Consider the following 18,784-nt stretch of genomic DNA (forward strand, 5'->3'; position numbering starts at 1 on the left):
TTAAAGTTTAGAGACCCACAGCTGTAGGTTTCAGTGCATATGATCAGCACAAGTAGTCCTTGACTTACAACCATTCATTTAGTGACCATTCAAAAAATTTCATTGGTGCTAAAAAATAGTGACTTATGACTGGTTTTGTGACTATGATTTGTGACCTTCCTGAAACCAGCTTCTGACACGCAAAGCCAATAGGTGAACCTGGAATCACTTAATAGCCATATGATTCACTTAACAAACACCTGATTTGCTTAATAATCATGGTGATTTGCTTAATGATGGCTTTAAAAGTTGTAAAATTGGATTCAGTCACATGATGACTTGTTAACAACTGCATTGCTTAGCAACCGAAATTTCAGTCCCAGTTTTGGTTGTAACTTGAGGAAACTATTGTGTAAATATAATTATATGCATGCATGAAATGCTTATACTATATTACACACACATACACACACCCAGAGGTGGTATTCAACAGATTCTGATCAGTTCTGGAGAACTGGTAGCAGAAATTTTGAGTATTTTGGAGAACCGGCAAATACCACCTCTGACTGGAGATTTTACAGTATCCTTCCCCTGCCACATCCACCAAGCCACGCCCACAGAACCAGTAGTTAAAAAAAATTGAATTCCACCACTGCACACACCCCACACACAAACCACCCCACACAAACCACACACACAGATTTTCCTTTTCTTTCTGTTCTTAAATATATGGTAAAGGCTTTTTTAAAATTGCATTTTCAAGGACTCAGCCACTACTGCGAATAAAGTTGATGCTGAAAGTTGACATGTTGCCGTAGAATAATTATTTTATTATACAAAGAAACTTTTTTAAAAGTAATATCAGGTGGGGACGAGAACCTGATGAGCATGAAGGGAGGTGTCAACAGCACTTTTTTGCTCTAGGCCTGGTGTTTCATATCCTTGACTGGCAGAATTGCTCTATCAATTAGAGTTTGAAGGAGTAAGAGATGACAAGACAGGCAAGGCTTTGCCATCCATGTGTTTCCTCAGGATATAACATATTTGCTCAGGATGTTGCCTAGTGGGTGTTCCCAGAGAAGTGCCTTGTTTAGAAAACCTCTAGCTGGTTGCTAAGATGCAGGCCAGAACAACCTTATTTGCACAATGTGACTCATAGCAAACACCACCGATACCCTTTCACACTGTTGCAGTCCTTCAATTGGTTAATGATATAACTTAGCCCAATTTTCAGAAATGAAACTCTAGCATTTGGGAAGGAAAGGCTCTCCAGCCTGATCTAGAATCTTTAACATTTGCATTGCTAATGGACGATACTGTTTATTAGATATATGGTGTTAGAAGTATGTTTATTGCAAGGATGGTGGGTGGGAGTCTATATATTTGTAATGATGCACACATTCTGAGTTTCTGTACACTGACATGAAAACTTTGTGGCCAAGAGACTGCGTTTTCTTGAATAATCAAAAGAAATGTAGAGAATGAAAAGGGGAAGGAGGACAATGACCACGGTTGCAACATCAGCAAAGGTAGCTAGCCCGGATTATGGTCTTTGATCTCTTCTTGCAATTTTTCAGTGATTGGCATGCATGGTATGAATTTTCCGGATATGTGCCGTCCATTGGGAGGGCACTAGGTGCACCATAATGAATGAGATTGGAGCGATACAAAACAAGCAGGCAACAACGTGATCGTGTCATTTCTTTTAGCAGGCAAAGCTTCACCCATTGGGACTTAACACTTGATGAGGTTGGGGGTTTCAATTATATTATTTCCTGACTAGCTTACACAGCTTGTAGGAAGCCGTTGAACTTGAAAGGATCTGGAGAGCTCGCTTCCTGCTGCCTCCAGAAGAGTCTCATGGGAAATTACTGTAGATTTGATTTTTCCCAGGGCCTGCACTTTTTCCATACATTTGATTATGCAATGCTATGCTATGCTAAGGAGAATGGCTAGGGATGTTTACCCTGGGGGAAAAAACCCCCCCAATTAATTGGGATTGAGCCAATTCAGCATTGCATTTATTTTCTCTTTATGTGGAGAAAAGAGGATAGGGGAGGAAATATGGATTCAGAGTCTTATATCGGTGTTACAGCTGTGAATAGAATCCATTACCTGTTAGACCACAATGCTCTGAGGATTCTTATGTTATCTGAGGGAAGGGTTCTTACCACAGCTCTTATTTTATGACTGCTTCCGTTGTATAAGAATTCCATGAGAGAAAAACTAGAGCTTTGATATAGTTGAGATTAAAATCAACCTGCCAAGATAAAATGAGGAACTTCACTATTTCAGATATATAGATGCAGATGCCAATGTAAAGATATGTAAAGATGTAAAGATCCCATGAGCATACAAAACTCAGTGAAAAGGTATAGGCAGCTGCTTGGTGGGTCATAACTCGTGTTGGTTTTTCTTGATCCAAAAACATTTCTTTCAGGTTACTTTCAATGTGTAATAGACCTCCGTAGGAACTTTTCCCAGATAGAATCCCCTGCTAAGTATTGGCAGACTGAAGGCAAGTAATTTTCGGCTACCATTCCTACACACCCTGTGTGTCTTGACATACATCCATATATACAAGACAGGATGGATACAAGGTCATCAGAATAATTTGTAACATTGTCGATTAGGATGATCCACGAGAAGATTGCTCAGCCGCAATTCCCTCCACGATGCTTTACTTGAGCAATAAACAACATTCTTGGCAGCGCAGCTCATTTAGAAGAATGGAGGGAAGAGGGGTGTAAGTGATTTTCCCCCAAGCTATAAAGTCTGCCTGTCATGCAGGAACTTTTGATACTTCCCAGACTACTTGACCTTTAATTTCCCAGGGGGAAAAAAAAAGTGCAGTGTTTTTACTACCCAAACCTGTGCACTGAATATTTTAAATATCAAAGCCATTTGCAACATCTGAATCTATATTAGGCTATTTTTTTTTAAAGTTCATGTTAGGAGGTTGTTTTCCCAATATCCCTTATGTAATGGCCATCATGGTAGCCCATTTCAGGCAGTTTATTTAAGTGAATAATCAATGCATGATGGGAAAGTACAAACTCTGGCAGCTCTGTGTTCATTTATGAGAAGACAACAACACAAGACGCAAACTGATAGAAGATCAGCTTAGATCCATGTCTGAGCTGAACCACAAAGGAATTAAATGCACTGCAAAGAACATGTGTAGGAGCTTCTCTAAAAGAGGTTCAACTTTCTCAAGTTCCTCTTTTATCAAATTCCATTTTAAATTGCTTCTAACAAATTTTAGTAATGATTTGTTTCTGGAACTTTGCACTTTGATATGGCCCAAGAACTAATCAATCAATCAATCAAGACATATTCCTCTTTTTCTAAATAAAATAAGTTATATGTGAAACTTTCAGTACTCTTCAATCAGGCCATTTGGTTTCTTGGTCACATGTCTTCTGTGTTCTTTGTATAATAATATGTTTGAAGACTTTTATTTCCTTTAGACGAATCATAAATAAGAAAAAAGATTGTTTTAAGCTTAAGCATGCAAACTTTTTATGTAATTTAGGCCCTTTTGGTATGCTGAAGATGAAGTCAAACAGTGTCTTTGTAAAGAAATACCCCCAGAGTTGTGATACAGGCAGGGAAATTGGGATTTGTGATATAGGCAGGTAAGATTTTGAGATTAAATTTACCATTCCCATGCTTCTCTGAACCTCTTTCAGACATGCAATGTTTGGCACATCTATACTTGCCTTTCTTTTAGGCTGGTCTGGCCATTTTTTCCCCTCCCGGATGCTGTATTTCTTGAACTTTAAAAAAAAAAAAGCTTTTCTCCCCAGCTTAATATCTGAGGACTAGGCTTTTTCCATTACCACTGACCATGTTTTTCTTCTGTGACCCCCTTTACAAGTAGGGCAATTGTGTATATCATTAGTTGTAAGCCTTCCATTAGTTGTTAGGTGAAACATTGTAATTGCAGAACACAATCTCCAGAGCTTACATTTGTTAAATGTACATAGTTTCAAGTTGTCTTCATACCACAACGCAGAAGATGCATTTGGATGTTTGTGCCTGCTGGTTCTGCTAATAATGTTCTCTGCCCAGTGGTGGGATTCAAATTTTTTTTACTACCGTTCTGTGGGCATGGCTTGTTAATAAGTTGTAGTTACTTTCAACTCTAAGACCAAGTTGCACACCAATATTTATTTTGTATTCAGAGGAAATTCGATAAACAAGTAATGTTTGGAACCAGTCTCCTTTCTCATGCCTGGAATTGTTGTTGTTTTAATTTTGCCCATTTTAATCATGTGGTTTTTCTTTCCACACTTGTGACATTGCTGCCCATATACTGAACATTTTTTTCTAGGTTTGTGTTATATACCACATTGATTATGACGTTTGCATTTATTGTGCCCTGTTTCCAGGCCTGAGTGTGGGGTTTTTTTCTTTTCTTTTCTTTTGTTTTTGAGGGTCAAAGTTGTTTTTCTGACTTAAATAAGTCTTTAATTTGGATGATGGCCAATACTGGAACATTATTCTTGCTATATCCCATCATTTTCAATTTTGAGTGAATTGTATATATAATGTTTTCTAGGTACAAGTTCACCTCTATAAGTCAGCCTGCTTGCGTTATTTTGCTCCTTAAGTACAAAGCAATATGATCTTCGATCAAAGATTCGGTCTACATACCAGCATCACAAGATTTGCTCTTTAGTTTCCCATTTTATAAATTCCTGGACTGTTTCAAGCTCCTTTTCTAAGCATGACTGGAAAACAAATCTTTTGTATGTTAACTTCTTTTGTGGGCCTCATTATTTTGCCACAGGGCTTTTTTCCCCCCTCCATGAATATAAGTGTGCAGTACAATTCAAGGGCATCTGATCCAGATACTGTCATGAAGAGTGCTATTTTTTTAATTTGTCCTCTTCTTCATGACAGCCTATTATTTTCAGGTACAATAGATATCTTAACTGAAAGCCTCCATACTGATTTACCACACTGCCTGTAAAGTTTGGTTCTGCTGAATAGCCTCAGAGCATCTGTTGAAAAATAAATAAAATAGGTAAATAGAAACCATCACTACTCAGCTTACCCCCAAAGAGGGTGCTATTTTTGAATGGACTCAATGCATTGTTGCAATTTGCCTTTTAGGCATCTGCTGATTCTCTATGATTTGGGTGGGTATCATATTCATTATTTTAATCAATCTTCTTCTTCTTCTTCTTCTTCTTCTTCTTCTTCTTCTTCTTCTTCTTCTTCTTCTTCTTCTTCTTCTCCTTCTCCTTCTCCTTCTCCTTCTCCTTCTCCTTCTCCTTCTCCTCCTCCTCCTCCTCCTCCTCCTCCTCCTCCTCCTCCTCCTCTTCCTCTTCCTCTTCCTCCTCCTATCATCATCATCATCATCATCATAATCCAGGGGTGGGATTCAATTTTTTTAACAACCCGGTTCTGTGGGCGTGGCTTAATTGATAGGTGTGGCTTGGTGGTCATGTGACTGGGTGGACGTGGCTTGGTGGTCATGTTATTGGATGGGCATGGCCAATTCAATATCACTCACATTGAGGCATGCATCTCCTCACGTGGCCTCTCATGACTGTGGGGATGCTGCAACAGTCGTAAGTGTGAAAAATGGTCATAAGTTACTTTTTTCAGTGCCATTGTAACTTTGAATGGTCACTCCACACAAGCAAAGTACCAGCAAAAGAGGGGGGGAAAACCTCCAGAGAAGTTCCTGAGACAGGAGGTCTAGTCCTGCAAAGAATGTAATAAGGGTTAACAGAGAGGCAGTTTCTGTAAGCAACACCAGAATGTTTCCTTCCTGCCTTCCTTTACAGGATTGGGCCAGTAATTTCTTCTAACAACCGGTTCTCTGAACTGCTTAGAATGTTAACAACCAGTTCTAGCGAATAGGTGCGAACTGGTAGAATCCCACTCATTATTATTATTATTATTATTATTATTATTATTATTATTATTATTATTATTATTATTATTATGAGTCTAAGATCAGCTTGGATTCAACTCTGATGAAACTTAACAGGTTGCAAGGAGCACTTAACTTAACAGGTTGCAATGAGAAACAAGGTAACTCCAGCTTTTGGTAAATCCGAGTTCTCTCATGTCCTACATTGTTCCTTACACCTTTCATTATGCACTACACATACCTTCTCTGAAATGAGGAGTCCTTCTTGCTCACTTAGAAGTGGAAACACTGCTATGGACTTTACAGAACAGAAGGAATTGGCTCGTGGCCTAAATTCAAAATGGATCTCAAAAAGACTATCTAGAAGCTGCAGATGAGATATGATGTGGTTTAAGAAGGTACCCTGGACCTGATGTTTTCTCTTTCATAGTTAGCTCCAGACATTCCTGTTATACCTGTGTATGCATACCATATTATTTTTTCAGCAAAAGGTATGCATAGGCAGCAGAGGTGGTATTCGACAGGTTCTGACCGATTCTGGAGAACCAGTGGCGGACATTTTGAGTAGTTCAGAGAACTGGTAATGGAAATTTTGAGTAGTTTGGAATACCACCTCTGACTGGCCCCACCCCCATCTATTCTCTGCCTCCGGAGTCCCAACTGGGTCTTCTTTTGTTGCCCTGCATAGGAGAAAGGAGCTGGAAAGCAGGTTAGGGGGGTGGGGAGAGAATGGGGATTTTACAGTATCCTTCCCCTGGAGTGGGATGGGAATGGAGATTTTACAGGATCCTTCCCCTGTCACGCCCACCAAGCCACGCCCACAAAGCCACGCCCACAGAACCGGTAGTAAAAAAAATTGAATCCCACCACTGATAGGCATCCATATCACTCCAGTTTTCCTTTAAGCAATACATCTGACCATCTACAGAGGAAAGAAGTGGTCCAATTTATGTTTCCACTTCCATTCTGGAAATATTAGGTCTGCCTAAGATATTTTGCTAGTTAAGGTAGACCTTCTCCTTTCTACAAATCAAGGCACTTGCCGTACCATTCATAGCCATACCACAAGCATCTTTCCTGTTGCTGTGGAAATTGAGGAACAGGAAATGAAACAATAAACCACCACTTTCACTAACCCCGCAAACTCTGTTTGCTTGATATGATGTAATGGTATGGCTGAACCTGTCCGGATCCAAACCCTGTGAAAGAAGCTGATAACCAAAGGGCCAGCATGACTACTACAAGTAATGTCCCAAAACAACGAATGAAAAGAGAAAGATGAGGCACTGTAAAACAATGGAGCCATCTCTGTGATTCTCTCCACTTCTTGGCTCCATCCAGCTTCCCTTGCTTCCCTTTGGCGGTGCCATTGAAGTGACCTGAGGATCCTCTATGGTCCTGCCTGCTTCAGCACTCTCTTCTCTACTTCTCAGCCAGTGGAAGACTCAGCAAGCACATGCCCATTTTGTCATCATTTGGTTCCATGGTAAGAGTCATTATGTCCTCCTGCCTTTGTCTGTGATTGGCCGGGAAGAGAGCTCTGTCAACACTGTCCTTACGGGTTTTGAAATATGATTTGTCAATGCCTGAACTACAGTAAATTGTTTTATTTAAACAGGGTTAAAAAGCACGTCCTATTTTAAAGCATTTGTGACAAGATGTGGTTTGTTTTGTTTTGTTTTGCTCATTTTATGATACTTTCTACTACGTTATTTATTCCTTTTCAGGATCTCCACATTCTTGTTTTCTCTCCTGGATGTCTGTTTCTCTTCTTCATTCCAGTAAATTTCTCAAAGGATTATGATACCATAAATGTAGAAAAAGGGATTACATAAAGCAGAATGAGTGCGATTTTAAGAGGAAGCAAAGGTCAGTTCCCAGAAAACAGACAGCAAACCATTCCACTATTAAGTGTAAATCATTTATATAACTAATTTTTATATGCCACCTGGGTTGTCTGTAAAAAAAACTATGACTGTCCATAATGTCATCTGAGGTACTAACATGAAACTGGGAAAGAAACAGCTGCAGAGGATGCAAAAGAGGAGTGAGACATCTGGCCTTCCTTCAGCAGAGCTTGATTCAGGCTCCAACAAAGGAGAATATTCATAGCTCAGGGCTGAAAGGAGGGGTCCTTGGTGCTTTCTGAGTTCAGAAAGCACCAAAGTCCTCTTGAGTCAGGCTTTTGTAGGAATTCAGGTTTCAGGTGTAGGAAGTTAGCACCCACCCGTCTCCTAGAAAAAAGAAATATCCTAGGAAATATTAAAAAGGCAGAATATTTCCTTGAGTAGAAACTCAGAAGCAGAAACTCACCTCAGAAGCAGAAGCTTACCCCCACCTTTGTTAATGGGTGGGCCATTAAGGCCTGGGCCAGAATACCTTACATAACAAAGATCTCCAGGTAAAGCTATAACAATTGCTCAAAAACCCTTTCAGTGAATCATCATCCAGCAAGGCTCAACCAAGCCTGGAACTCAGGACAGCCTATAGAGTTGCCCCTGCATGGCCTCATGGGAGTCTGACAACCAATCAGAATACAAGCTTCAATTCAAATCCCAACAAAGGTTATAAAACCCAGGCACTCTCAGCACCTCAGCCCTTTTCTTGATCTCTTCCTTCACCTTGAAGCATGTGATCATCCTTCCTTTTCACTCTGGAACTCCAGGCTACGTGGTCCCGTCCACCATTAAACCTTCCAAACAGCCTCCATGTTTCCAGTGTCTTTTTCCCCACTTGGAACTATTTATTTTATTTATTTATTTGATTTGCCAATTGTTTACAAGATAATAAGTATAAATGTATACATAGTTGTGAATACATGAAATGGTTACATATAAGAAAAATAAAAGAATAAGAGAAACAATAGGGCAGGGACGGTAGGCACATTGGTGCGCTTATGCACGCCCCCTACAGACCTCTTAGGAAAGGGGTGAGGTCAATAGTAGACAGTCTAAGGTTAAAGTTTTTGGGGTTTGGGGAAGAAACTACAGAGTCGGGTAGAGTATTCCAGACATTGACCACTCTATTGCTGAAGTCGTATTTCCTGCAATCAAGTTTGGTGCGGTTTACTTTGAGTTTGTATCTATTGTGTGCTCTTGTGTTGTTATGGTTGAAGCTGAAGTATTCATTGACAGGTAGGACATTGCAATGTATGATTTTGTATACCATGCTTAAGTCAGACCGAAGGCAGCGTAATTCAAGGTTTTCTAGTTCTAGAATTTCAAGTCTGGTGGCATAAGGTATTCTACAGCGAGTAGAGGAGTGGAGAACTCTTCTTGTGAAATATTTCTGGACTTTCTCAATTGTGCTAATATCAGATACGTAATGTGGGTTCCAGACTGATGAACTGTATTCGAGTATTGGTCTAGCAAATGTTTTGTATGCTCTGGTTAGTAGTGTGATATTACCAGAGAAAAAGCTACGTAGGATTAGGTTAACAACTCTTAATGCCTTTTTGGCTATGTAGTTGCAGTGGGCTCTAGCACTTAGATCATTAGAGGTGAGTATTCCAAGGTCCTTTACAGAGCTTGGGTCATCAACAAGATCTTGACTATTCAGCTTGTATTTTATTTTCTGATTTTTTTTGCCAATATGTAGGACAGAGCATTTATTTGTTGAGATTTGAAGTTGCCATTTGTTTGACCATTCGGATACATAAAAGGATAATTCTTCCAACAAGGAAAAGGAAGGAAAAGGTCAAATTATTCTGGAAGGACATGTTTTACCACAAGGATTCCAGTGGGCCTACCAACAACAATAGGCAGTATTCCAAAAGAGCACATCTTTTCTGACCCTAGTTGTTCTTTCAAACTTCCATCATGCTCCACATTTAATATCCCTCCGTGGGCTGAAAAAAAATTGACAACTATTGGCAACCAACTGGCAAGGATGCCAGTTGGTAAAACTGGCCACAGGAAGATTGGCAAATCCACCATTAGCACCACCACCCTATTCCTGGAGACATTCTCATAACATAATAAAACATGCCAGTAGCCATCTTCTGGCTGCTTAAGAGATGGCATGATGTTAGATGAAATGAACCCACATGATATCCTATTGATATTCCCTACCAAATTTGTAGGCAGAGAAATTGGGTTGAAGTTCTCCCACACTTTCTCAAGGGCATGAGTCAACAGTGATGCTAGGGTATTACTGAGAAAGCCCCATTGGAAGAGTTTTCTCATGATCTCTTCTCTTGAAATATAGTGGGAAACCAGAAGAGTAGGGCCAAGATGTTGTAGAATGAAAGATGTACTTGCTCCTGAGCATTACAAAATGTTAGTTTAGTTAGTTAGCATTACAAAAAGCAGTTACAAAAGGCATCAAACAATGCAAGAACAGAACAGTTTCGATGCAAGTGCCGTGATGGCACAGTGGTTAGAATGCAGTATTGCAGGATAACTCTGCCAGCAGCCAGCAGTTTTATTCTGACTGGCTCAAAGTTGACTCAGCCTTCCTTCCTTCCGAGGTCAATAAAACGAGGATCCAGATTGTTGGGGGCAATAGGCTGATTCTGTAAACAGTTTAGATGTAAAGATGTTACTGGATGGGGAAAATAGGCAAGGTAGCCATAACCAACAAGGCCAGAAATCAACCTGGAAGAGGTAGTGCTATGTTTTGCTGATTTTTCTGCACCAGATTTAAACACATCACAGAAAGACAGAAAAAGCTTTGTGTTTTATGGTCTTCCAGATGATGTTTGCTGCTGACACCTGCTAGCAGTTCCCTAAAAATTGTCACTGCTTGTTTATTTTCAATAAACAATATCACAAGGCAAACAAAAAGAAAGGTAACAAATCAGCATCAGGTATAGTTGTGTAACAGACCAGTAATCAAAGCTTGCCAGTTTTTGAGGCAAGCCTTGGCAGAGCACACAATGTATTCTTCTTCATGAGGCCGAACATTCTTTACAAGTGGGTGTGATTTCTCCCCACCACAAAAGCAAGGCTCTGTGTGCACAACCAAATGGCTTCCTGTTCTTCTGAGGTATTTTGGAAAACATATAATAGTCAGGTGCTGCCCTACAAGATATATTAAATGGCATGTGGGACTTAAAACAAAAAAAAATGTGACCCAGGAGATTTACTTGATCAATCCTGACTTCTATCTAATCATGTCATCTCTCAGAATGTTCAATTTCATTCATGCTTTGGTCTTCCTCATTTTTTTCCTACAAGAGAAATTGAGAGTTTATTATCATGAACCGCACTCAAATACTTAATTTAGCTTTTTTTTTTTTAAAGGAAGAATCCCACTGTCGATATACATTGTGCTTCTCTAAACGTTGACCTCCTTCTAAGTGTAGCAGTTTAAAAAATTGGTTTAGTGACTATTGAAAGTTACAACAGCACTGGAAAAAGTAACTTAAGACCACTGCAGTATCCCCGTGCTCACAATATCAAAATTCAGGGGCTTGACAACTGACTCATATTTATGACCGCTGCAGTGTCCTGGGGTCATGTGATCCACTTTTGTGACCTTCTGATAAGCAAAGTCAATGGGGAAACCAAATTCATTTTAACATCCTGGTTACTAATTTATCCACTGCAGTGATTCACTTAACAACGGTGGCAAGAAAGGTCATAAAATGGGTCAAAACTCACTGAACAGATGTCTCACTCAACAACAGAATTGTGGTTGTAAGCTGAGTGACTTGTTATACTTTTCTCTTGTGTGTGCATGGTACTGTTCTGGTGACGTAAATAGCTGCATTGTAGCAGCTAGGTAGAGAATAACTATTCAACATAATTTATTCTCAGGTTGCCAGATGTCCTGAGGGTCACATCTTTGCACATCTGTGCACACTCCTCAATACACCACACACACACACACACACACACAAACATTATCTCCAAACACCAGAGTCCAACCGCCTAAATCAGTCTCTCTCCTCCTCTCCAAAAGCCTGTTTCAGAGGGATGGGATCCTACAACTATTTGTCAACAGAAACCTAGTGACCTCTCCTGTGCCAACCCGCTCATTGTGCTGACAACATGGCTGATGGAGAAACAAGCAGGGACGTTTCCTCACGGGCCTATACGTCATTAACAGGTGGGAAGCAGATATAGTAGTTTCTTCCTTTCTGGCCAGTGAATCTGATAGCAGGAAGGATATGAGCACAGGCTCTTATGAATCCCATTATACTTATCCTGGCCAAGAGTGTCAACCTCCCTTAAACCAGAGATTATCAACTAATATCTTTATCTCTCTCTCCCTCTCTCACTCTCTTTCTCTTCCTCCCTCCCTCCCTCTCTCTCCCTCCCTTTCTCCCCTTTCTCCCTTTCTCCCTCTCTCTCCCCCCCTCAATTATCTGGACTTTCAGCAGTTTCCAGATTAATGTAATATGTTCAAAGTTTAGGCTTACTTTTCCTTCTCAATGAACATGATACGTAGAAGGAAATAATCAGAAATCTTTAGGTCTTCTTACTTCATCCCTTTAACAAGAAGATGCACAATCCTTTCAATAGTATATCTCCAAATACTTTAATGAACATTACTAAAAGTCAAAAATTTCTTTCCTGATGGCTCACTTCCCTAAAACAAGGAGGGGAACCTCTGGCCTTCCAGGGGTTAATGATCTCCAACCCAGCAATTCCAGTTAGTGGGGACCAATGACAAGAGTTGCTGGGAGTTGTAATTCAGCTACGCTTGGAACAAACCTCATTAAATGAAGAACTAATCAGGACAAAAAGAAGAGGATTCGGTGCCTGGTACAGTATAAGTTTCGAGACTTATCACAAAAAACTCCAAAATTTTCAAAAGGCTGTTTCATCTGGGTCAGACGATAGAGTATTTCTGGAAATCGAAGCTGACTCTGCCATTGACCAGATCTGACTATCTGCCCCAGTCAGTAGCTCTTGGCAGGACTGGCTGGATGCTTCTTGTCTGCCTGGCAGCCACAGGCAAACTGTGTGCTTCATCCAAAATAAATTCTGAATAAATTCTAATTTGGGATAGATAAAAATTGAACTTCTGAGGAAAAGCCCAAACCTAAATCAGGGATGATGGAGAAATGACAACATACAGTAGGCTTCCTCCAAAGATAACTAGGTGATAAGGTGACATTTCATATACTTCCCTGACCATCAAAATTCCTGTCCCAGAGATGAAATGTATGTTTTTAAAGTCTGTATTCTCATCTTTACTTTTTCTTACAAGAATGGCATCAGCATATGTTAAGGCAATTAAATTAAACACAGCTATTTATAATTCAGCTAATGTCAGAAAACAGTAATAATACTTTAAAAGGTAATGGGTACACAAGATAAACCAAGGATTAACTTCCTTGTTATTTTATGTTTTGTAGATGTATATCTCTAGGACCCACTTGGGGATTATAGGTTTTCTCAATAAATAAGTGATTACAATGCAAGGCATTGTTTGGAAGTATGCCTATTTGCCTTGAGAAAGATGATGGCTTAACTGGAGTGATAGGGACCATGCAAGGAAGAGGGCTTAGGGGAGAGGGTGATTAATCATTTTTGTTCACTATTTCGGGCTGACTATAATCACTGCAGCCATTTTGAAGGCAAGCAAACCTAATCCCCATGGCAGTCATTTTGAAACTTGTTTTTTCTTTAACAGAAAATGGAACCGTACCTTAAATATGGTATCCTGTTTTGGAATGATTTTTCTAGGGATACTCAGCATGGCTTGAGTGCATTTTCAGCACCCAAAAAGATGATTAGATTCCAGACACCACAATTCTACTGACAAGCAAGAAGGCTCTATTATTGCAACTCAGGTTCTACCAGAGACAAACTGGCAGGAAACAACTGCATTTGCTGCTACCTCTGCATTTGTTTTCTTATAAAATCATCTGTTCCATTAATTAAATCAAATTAAATGAAACCATAACTAAAATTGGTATATGTTTTTTTCTTGGTTTGAAAGAATAAGGATTAGGAGAGAGTATCTTCAGTTCTTTTTATTTTAGACAGTGCCAAAAAGCTTGCCATTTTCTCTTTTCAGCTTTCTAAAGGAAGAATTTTTCAAAATATGAAAGACCCACCCTGAGAGTTGACAGGAATTGACAGTACTGGATTTCTTCTCTGAGGTCTGAATCTTCCCATTAAATGACCATATTAATGGAATTTTCAGCCTACATCCTTTATCCTATTGTTCTGCTGGTTTATAATAACATTTATTTAATATAATTTATGGAGCCTGTTTTGGTGTGTTTGTGTGTGGTTTACTTGTGTGTGGGACTTGCCTGATTGTGTTTTGTTGTTGTTAGGTACCCTGAATACTTTGCAGATTAGAAATCCAATCAAAGGAAGTGAAATTAAATCTAGATCGCATTTCCTATTCTCCCTGAATCTGCCCTTTCAAATAGCAATAAACTCTGTCATTCTAATCTGTCTTCCGCTGAGAAATCATTGCTTGGAAGAAGCTACGGGAAAAGTGGGCATGGAATGTGAGATGGCCATGACCAAGAACACTTCCCAATTACCAGTCTCCTTTTTACTCATGACCTCTAATTTCACATTCGAAACTGATCAATCTTGAATGGACTATTCTGCCTATTGAAGATATCTGGACATTATGGAAAGCTGTACAGTTTGGAACTTAAAAAAAAAAGCCCACAGCCAATCAAAATATGTAATTCCTGGCTAACCAGCAAGCAAAAGTGTTTTGGCCAAGTTTTGCCCAGTTACTGGCCAGAAGCTAAAGGCCTTGCCTCTGTCTCTCAATTTCATTTCCCCCCAAAAGAAATCCATTCCCTACAATAGGGATCCCCACTTCTGGTCTGCATCCCAGTGCCAGGCTATGGCCCGTTGGAAATCAGGCCATGCAACCAGCGGGCCAGCATGTGCGCGAAGTTGCATTCATGCAAACGGCATGGGAACAACCAACCCCTCTCCTCCCCGCTGGTCTGCAGAGCCAGAAAGTTTGGAGACTGCTGCCCTACAAGGAAACAGCAGTGCCCATAGAGTAATACAGTCCCCTTCTGGGTAGCATGTCACTCGCACGCTATCCTGCTATCCTGCAGGAGCTGGGAAGCAGGACAAACCAAACTTCTCCAATGGTTATGCAAGTTCTCCCATTGATGGAAAATGTTGTGAACAAAGAACAGATCTGCAGCGACAATCACCATTTGCAAAATGTTAAACCACATCTTTTGAGTGCATCAGAAGAAAGCTAAGTCCCAACACAACAGTGAGCGATCAGCAAGAGTGTCAAATAATCAGTCTCGATCTGCTATGTAAATCCATAAGTTAGCAACATCTGGAATGACCCTAGAGCAAGGGTCTTCAAACTTGGCAAGTTTAAAACTTGTGGACTTCGATTCCCAGAATTCCTGAGCTAACATGACTGAAGGAGGAATTCTGGGAGCTGAAGTCCACAAGTCTTAAAGCTGTCAAGTTTGAAGACCCTTGCCATAGAGAATCCAAGGTGTTAAAATGCAGGTAAGAGCAGAAGTCTGCCTGAGCTGAGGCAATTTGTAGCATTTTATTTGAAGCAAATATAGCACTGTAGTTAAAGTCAAGGTCTCAAATCAGTTTTAAGAAGACATATTTTATTTACTAGATTTATATCATATTTTTCTTCCAAGATTTAAGATGACTTACATGGGAATTTCCCTTCATTTCCCGCCCCCCCCACACTTGGAAGTTGGAACCCTGAAATAAGTTGGGCTGAGAGAGAGAATGGTATTGAACCTTAACCTTTCCAGTTTTGTTCCCACTTAAACTCCTGTTCACTTTACTTCAGTTTGTAATTTACAACTGCCCTCTTTAAATGTGAATCTGAACTATGAACTGGTTGAGAAGATGAACATATGTGATATCCATAAATAAACCTACAGCAGAACACTTCACGCTGCCATGGAGAGAGAGTGCAGAGTAAGGAACTAGGCAGGGTGAGAATGCATGAGAAACAAAGCAATTGGTGAGCTTGGGGTTTCAATTCTATTGTTTCCTGACTAGCTTACACAGCTTGTAGGAAGCCGTTGAGCTTGAAAGGATCTGGATAGCTCGCTTCCTGCTGTCTCCAGAAGAATCTCATGGGAAATTAGATTTGGTTTTTCCCAAGGTCTGTGCTTTTTCCATACATTTGATTATGCAATGCAATGCTATGCTAAGGAGAACGGCTAGGGGTATGTACCCTTAAAAAAAAAAAGCCCCAATTAATTGGGATTGAGCCAATTCAGCATTACATTTATTTTCTTTTTATGTGGAGAGAAGGGGATAGGGGAGGAAATATGGATTCAAAGTCTTATATTGGTGTTGCAGCTGTGAATAGAGTCCATTACTTGGGAATTCAAGGCTCTGAGGATTGTTATGTTATGTGAAAGAAGGGTTCTTATCACAACTCTTACTGTTTCCATTGTATAAATAATTCCCAATTGATTGAAATTGTTTAATGAATTTATCAACAAGAATAAAATACAAAACTAAAAAAACAAACGTCTAACACTAACAATGAGGAAAAAGAAATCCACAACAAGGACCTCTTGATTTGATTCAGGCTTTTGTAGGACTTTAGGTTTAAGGCAAGGGTAAGAAAAGGGTAAATTATCTTGTGGGGGACTACCTGTTTTACCATAAGTGTCCCAGTGCCTACCAAGCAACAACAGGCCGTACTCCAAAAGACCACATATTTTCTGATTTTATCTGTGTCAGACAGATAGAATATTGCTGGCAATTGTAGCTGACTCTGCCATTAGCCAAAGCTTATACTTACTTATACTTACTTATACTTAAACTTATATAGCACTTAAACTTATATAGCGCTTCACAATGCTTTACAGCCCTCTCTAAGTGGTTTACGGAGTCAACATATTGCCCCCACCAATTTGGGCTTCATTTTACTGACCTGGGAAGGATGGAAGGCTGAGTCAATCTTGAACCGGTCAGGATTGAACTCCTGGAGTGTGCAGTGAGTTAGCCTGCAGTACTGTATTCTAACCATTGAGTACTACATTGGTGGGACTGACCCTGTGTTCCTTGTGTACCTGGCAGAAATTCTGAATAAATTATCCTGAATAAATTCTGTTTTTAGACAGAAAAAACTGAACTGAACTTCTTGGGAAACTTCTTTATCCATTTTGTTGGGTACATTTTAAAGTCTTATCACAAGCAGTTCCTGTTAATAATGAAGAGCTTCCCCAAACCCCTTCGTGTTGGATCAATGGGTATTTCTGGGAGAAAGCTGTAACAGGAAAAGCAACTAAAAAGTCAAGGAGAGGTGAGGAGTGAGTGATGTCACAACTAGAGTGACCATAACCAGAAAAGGAGTTAACATTTCCCATGGTGTGGTGGAAAACAGAAACTCTTTTAAAAAAGAAGACAGATTTTGCAGCATTTTTTTTTTTGCTTTTTTGTTAAAGGAGATCTCTTTAGACAGACACCATAGCTGTAGCGAGCTTCTCTTCAACCCTATTAAAAAACAAGAAGTGACAGTTGCCTCTTTGCTCTGGGGAGAGACAATGGATGTAAAGAAATCACCCAGAAAGATGCAGACATATGCAGGGAAGCTGGATAAAACAAGACTTCTGGACCTTCAAAGGAAATAGAAGTGGTCAGATTGATCTGAGCAATCCTTTGAACTCAGATGAACACATTTCATCACAAAAATTCCCTTCCACGATGGGTTTTTTCTTTCCATTTTTCAAGAAAACAAAAGCTATTCTCCTCTACTCCCTATTACAGCCTCTTCGTCACTGAGCTCACTACCAAGTAGCTGGTACTTCACGGCTTTTGTTTATGTATTTCTTTAAGGCAGTGTTTAATTAAAACCATAACAATGGGGAGAAATAGATGTAAGTGCTTCTTAATCCTCTAGTAAGAGAGGAATGCAGAAGGGGGAGGAGGAATCCCTTTATCTTTAGCAACAAGTAAGAAAAAAAAAGAGAAAGAGAGAGAGAAAGAGAGAGATTATATTATTATTCCACCATTGTTCTTTTAATGGAAAAGGAGCTGGGAAAAGTGCTTTGCAAAAGTAAGAGGGACTCACTAGACCCTTTTTGTGTAAAAGATATACTTGAATGAATGTTTCATAAGTAAACATGCCATGCCAATTGTGAATGTCATGGAGTTAATCAATGTGAAGGATCCCTTCCCTCAAACAGTTGCATTATATTTTCTAGGGACAATTACATTTTTTTTAAAATGCCACAACCCCATCCCAAAATTCTATTCTGGTTTATAGAAACTGGCCGTCCTTCTGTCATAAGCAACTCTCCACCTAATAGAGTTTAGCCTAGTTTTAAAACTCCTCCTATATAAACCATTTAGATTCTAGTAGCAATAGCAATAGCACTTAAACTTATATACCGTTTCATAGTGTTTTTACAGCCCTCTCTAAGCAGTTTACAGAGTCCGCTTATTGCCCCCAACAGTCTGGGTCCTCATTTTACCCACCTCGGAAGGATGGAAGGCTGAGTCAACCTTGAGCCTGGTGAGAATCGAATTCTGGCAGTCAGCATAATTAGCCTGCAATTCTGCATTCTGACTGCTGTACCACCATGGCTCATGGTAAAAACCAGTTGTCCCTTTTCGTGCACCTTTCAGGTTTTCCTCATTTAACATCCACTCATTCAGTGACTGTTCAAACTTACAAGGAAGTAAGAACTTACAATTTAACCGAACGTGTAGCAGTTACATGGATTTTGTACTTATGGCTGCTTGCAACGTCCTTGTGGCCACCTGACAGCAAATTGTGACCTGCTTAATGATGGCAAGTAGGTCTGCCAGAACTGCCAGAACTAAGAGGCATGGTCACATGGTTTATGTCGCGTCGAGCGACCGGTCTGTTGTTTCGATCTTCCGGCTTGTCGCTGAATCCCTTTCAGAAAGCAATTTAATGAGACCCTCGCAAGGGTGAAGTTTAGCGGAGCCCTCGCAAGGGTGAGTTTCATCGTAGAAGGATCAGAAAGAGAAGAAGGAGCAGAAGGAGGAGGGAAAGAAATGT

This window comes from Notechis scutatus, chromosome 1 (assembly GCF_049901735.1).
Source record: "Notechis scutatus isolate UNSWTSFEM ecotype Mainland chromosome 1, rNotScu1.2, whole genome shotgun sequence".
NCBI lineage: Eukaryota > Metazoa > Chordata > Lepidosauria > Squamata > Elapidae > Notechis > Notechis scutatus.